The following is a 5,648-nucleotide window of genomic DNA, read 5'->3' as shown; positions in this document are numbered from 1 at the left end:
AAGGTAGGGGAAAACACCATTTTATTATGAAATGGAGTTAGACTAAACTCTCTTCTTCTGAACACTTCCCAGCGTAATCTGATGAAGTCCTTATGGTGCATATTGATTTGCAGTTTAAGGCACAGGGGCATTGGATCAGGTTGTTATACAATGCACAGAGCTGAACCGCTGGGATGCGGATCTATTGCAATCTTTGCCTGCATTACCTGAAATCGCGGGATATTACAGAGCTTTCCTAAATCTCTATATTATCCAGCAATTTTGGGATTATGTAATCAACTGCACCGCTTGTGGGCATAGTTGATTATACAAAGACAAGTATCCACTATTACAGTAATACAGAAATCATTAAACCTAGATTTAGTTCAATACATCAATATGAAAGCAGATACAAAAGGCGTTGTTAAACAATCAAACAAAGGACTGTTACATTCACAGTAGAAACAATATTTTTCTCCTGAAGGATGAATTTACTCCTCTTCTCATAAACAATAAATGTTCTTTAGTTCTTTGATTGTTCCACATACACAAATTGAGTCCTCTTCTGATATATGATGATTGTTCTTGTTTATTATGGATAGTAGACTGCAAAACCACAACTCAAAAGAGTCTTCATCAGGTGGATTGTAGTCCTTTTTGCAGTTGTTGTTTTTTTTTAGTTTTTTAAATGTGGATCCTATAGGGAACATATATAGTGGCTACCAGTTATTTACAATACATATAGTTACACGAGACATACACGATACACAACAAAGATAATGTAAAAGTCATACTCACAGAAAGATCTAAGTTTTAAACACGCATACTCTGCAAACAGTTTGATTCCAATGCAAGTATAAAGCTGAGTAACTAATTTCACTCTTAAATGGCAAGCACAATGGCCAGGTGGTTGTAAAGTAATGTAATTGCTGTTACTCCAGAGTCACATTTAAAGGAAGACTATCAATCTTTACAAGAAACCATCATAAGAATTGGTATTGTTCAACCCCTTCGGATGTTCCGTTTGGAGTGTGAAAATCCAAAAAGAGCTTCGTCTGGAAATCTATGCCTTTGGAGGGTGTGACAACTTCTAGAACCTGGATCCTAAGTGATTCAGGATTGTGTTTTAGATCTTCAAAATGTTTATAAAAAATCGAATCAGTAGAATGTTTCCTGATCTTACTTTTGTGTTCTATAATACGGACTTTGACTTCCCTGCTCGTTTGGCCTATATACATTAGGGAGCAGGGGCATGTGATGGCATAAATTACCCCCTCAGTGGAGCAAATAGTGAAGTGGTTTATTTTATACTGAAATTTAATATGGTGATCCTTAAAAAACTTTGCCTGTATGAATTGTGGGCATATAGAACAATGGTGACAAGCGAAATTACCCACCAGGTTGGATTTATTTCTAAATTGATTTTTCAATGTTTCCAAATTATATTCAAAGTCTTGTGGCAGGGTATAGTTACGCTTGATTCTTAACATCTGTGCATATGGTAAGTTGCTTTTTAGAGGTAAACTATGGTAACTACTATAATGTAAAAATGCATTCCTGTCAGAGGGTTTTCGGTAATTGTTGACTATCAGTTTATTGTTATCCTTAATGACCTTTACATCTAAATACGCTATGCTGTTGGAATTGATATTGCCAGTAAATTTGAGATGGTGGACGGGAGAGAAAAGGTTTATCCATTAGTGGTTCTCAACCTGTGGGTCCCCAGATCAACTCCCAGAAATCCTAACAGCTGGTAAACTGGCTGGGATTTCTGGGAGTTGTAGGCCAAAACACCTGGGGACCCACAGGTTGAGAACCCCTGGTCTAGATGTACACTTGGATGTCAATAGTATGAGATATTATGATGGTTGTTGTTGTTGTCGTCATTATTATTTCATCCCCCCCCCCCCAATTTAGGACTCGAGGTGGCTTACAACAGTTGAAACATATATAGATAGGCATTCACAATATACAAAAGACAAATACATGATTAAACTATCAAAAATGAAAAGCTATTAAAAACATAAGCAATTAAAGGGAAAACCACAAACTAGGAATATGTTCATTATGTTCCTTTAGTAAAGAGGGGGGGTCAAACATTCACTATTTGTTTTTTGAACTAGAGAGTTTTATTATATGGTGTTATTTAATGGGCATGGAAAATTGAGGGAATAAAACTATTAGGCAGAAATCTAAAGGCATTTTAGATTTGTATATAGTTTTTATATTAGGGAAAGAGATATGTACTCTTTTTTGTTTTTGTATTTTGTTGTATGGTTTGTATTCTTGTTTTTTATGTTTGTTTGTAGATATTGTTTCTTTTAATAAAAATATTTTTAAAGAAAGAAAAACCACAAACAGAATTATGTGCTGAATGATGCAACCAATCTTCCAGGTTTTGTGGAAACCGAAAAATCTTTAGTCGCTTGAGAAGACAGCAAGGAGGGTCCCAACCTAATCTCTTGAGGAAGCGGATTACAGAGTTTGGGAGCAGCCACGGAAAAGCCCTTTCCCATATTCCCACCCGAGGTAGCGAGAATAATGGGACAGAGAGAAGGGCCTCCTTGGAATTGCTCAAAACACCGGCAGGTTTGTATGTTTTCCCATAAAGTCTTTCAAATAATGTCTAGATGAAAAGAATGCTGTCCTCAAGTGCTTTTTTTTTTTTTTAAAGAGAGAGAGAAGTCAGTTTTCTTCTTGCATTTTTGATGGCTGCACCCGAACTCTGGAATTCCCTTCCTAGAGAGTCCCTGTTTGTCTTTCTTTGTCAGGTGGAAACATTCCTCTGCTAGTGGGCATTTATGGACTAATGGGAAGTAGACTATGTTGACAGTGAGATTGGGATTTTGGGGAGGGTAGACCATAACAACATAAATTTACAACAGCAAACATGCATAAAATGACACGTAATACATTTTTTAAAATTTGTAAAATGCGGTGGTGCCTGTGGCTAAAACCGGCAGTCTTAAATTAGCAATCCAAGTGCCGGAGTAAAGCAATCACTAAGTCATCATGTCTAACCATTAAAATCTACTCAACGTCAAAGGCCTATATAAAAAGTCATGTTTTTAGATTAGACTGAAAAGCTTGGAGGGTGGGGATTAACCTAATCTCTCTAGGGAGGGCATACCAGAGCTGGAGCACCACCCTGAGAAGGTCCTCTCTCTCATCCCCACTGGCCATACTTGGGACGGTGGTGGGCTTGAGAGGAGGGCCTCCCTGGCATACCTCAAAGTCCGTGCCAGTTCATAAAAGGAGATGTGGTCTCAAAGATAGGTTGGACATGATGCGTATAGGGCTTTATAGGTAATAACCTGACCTTTGAATTGGGTATGGAAATTCAGAGCTCTTTTAATAGGGGCATAGTATGCTCCTTATAGCTAGTCCCAGTTAGTAATCTGGCCGCTGACCTTTGCACTAACTGCAGTTTCAGAACCGTCTTCAAAGACTCTGCATTGCAGAAGTCCATTCTGGATGTAACTAAGGTGTGGACCACTTTGGCCAACTCAGGCTTTTTGAGGCATGGTTGCAACTGGCGCACCAATTTTAACTGAGCTTCAAGTGTTAGCAATGAATCCAGGAGAACTCCTAGATTGCGGACATGTGTCTTTAGGGGGATAATGGATAATGGAGGAAGCCAGGGAGTTTCAGAAAAACATCTATTTCTGCTTTATTGACTATTCTAAAGTCTTCGACTGTGTGGATCATAATAAACTGTGGCATGTTCTTGATGGTATGGGGATACCAAGTCACCTTGTCTGTCTCCTGAGAAATCTGTACAAAGACCAAGTAGCCACAGTAAGTACAGACCATGGAACAACAGATTGGTTCAAGATTGGGAAAGGAGTATTGCAGTGCTGCATACTTTCACCCTACCTATTCAACTTGTACGCAGAACACATCATGCAATGTGCGGAGTTTGACGAATCTAAGGCTGGAGTTTAAATTGCTGGAAGAAACATTAACAACCTTAGGTATGCAGATGATACCACTCTGATGGCTGAAAGTGAGGAAGAGCTGAGGAGCCTATCACCAAGGTGAAAGAAGAAAGCAAAAAAGCCGGGCTGCAGTTAAATATCAAGAAAACCAAGATTATGGCAACCAGACCGATTGATAACTGACAAATAGAGGGAGAAAACGTGGAGGCAGTGACAAACTTTATATTTCTAGGTGCGAAGATCACTGCAGATGCAGACTGCAGCCAGGAAATCAGAAGACGTCTACTTCTTGGGAGAAGAGCAATGGCCAACCTCAATAAAATAGTGAAAAGCAGAGACATCACAGTGTCAACGAAGGTCCGCATAGTTAAAGCAATGGTATTCCCCATAGTAACCTATGGCTGCGAGAGCTGGACCATGAGGAAGGCTGAGCAAAGGAAGATAGATGCTTTTGAACTCTAGTGCTGGAGGAAAATCCTGAGAGTGCTTTGGACCGCAAGAAGATCCAACCAGTCCATCCTCCAGGAAATAATGCCCGGCTGCTCACTGGAGGGAAGGATATTAGAGGCAAAGATGAAGTATTTTGGCCACATCATGAGAAGACAGGAAAGCTTGGAGAAGATCATGATGCTGGGGATAATGGAAGGAAAAAGGAAGAGAGGCTGACCAAGGACAAAATGGATGGACGGTATTCTTGAAGTGACTGGCTTGACCTTGAAGGAACTGGGGGCGGTGATGGTTGACAGGGAGCTCTGGCATGGACTGGTCCATGAGGTCACGAAGAGTCGAAAACAACTGAACGAGTAAAGAAAAAGAAGAAGTCTATGGGGGGGGGGGGTGTAACCCCGTTGAACACAGGTTGCCACCCTATACCCCAATCGGCTTCACAACTGACCAGGAGGATCTCTGTCTTGTCTGGATTAAGCCTCAATTTGTTTGTCCTCATCCAATCCATCACAGCTGCCAGACACTGATCCAGGATCTGGGGAGCTTCCTTGGAATGATGAGGAAAAGAGTAGTAGAGTTGTGTGCCATCTGTGTAGAGATGGCACCCAACTCCAAAACTCCAGATGACCTCGTCCAGCAGTTTCATGTAGATGTTAAAAAGTATGCGGGAAATAAGAGAACCTTGAGGGACCCCACAGGTCAATGGCCAGGGATCCGAGCAGGTGTCCTCCAGCATCACCATCTGCGTATGATCCCTCAGGAAGGAGCAGTGTCCCCAAGACCCATTCCGGAGAGCCAACCCCAAAGGATACCATGATCGATGGTATCGAATGCTGCTGAGATATCCAGGAGAACAATTTGAGTTAGTTGAACCTCTTGATAGCATCCCTGCTGTCATGATATCCTCAAAAAAGTGAGTGAAATAGCTATGGGAATGTCATAGCTATTTGATATTGACTCCTTGAGTCTCCAGACCTCTGAAGGATGAGTTGCAAATATCTATAGCTTTTCTGTCGTTTTCAATAACCCCATTCCCAAACACCTTGAACCTCAGTTTCTAAGAGCAAATACGTTACTTCTTCTATCCACACAAAATAATTAATGGAAATACTAGTTGCACTGGAAGCCTCCAAGGCAAAAGATAAAGTACTTGCCATAGATCTGTTCTAGTTGCCTTTGGGGATGATGCAAAATGGTGGAGATTGCATCCAGTGACTATTGGAGGGATTTGCTCTGTCTTTTTTCCTCTTTTATCTCTTCCCCCACCCCATTCCTTTCCTTGGT

The sequence above is a fragment of the Anolis carolinensis genome, chromosome 3 (genome assembly GCF_035594765.1).
Source record: "Anolis carolinensis isolate JA03-04 chromosome 3, rAnoCar3.1.pri, whole genome shotgun sequence".
Lineage (NCBI taxonomy): Eukaryota > Metazoa > Chordata > Lepidosauria > Squamata > Dactyloidae > Anolis > Anolis carolinensis.
This window is presented reverse-complemented; position numbering follows the sequence as displayed.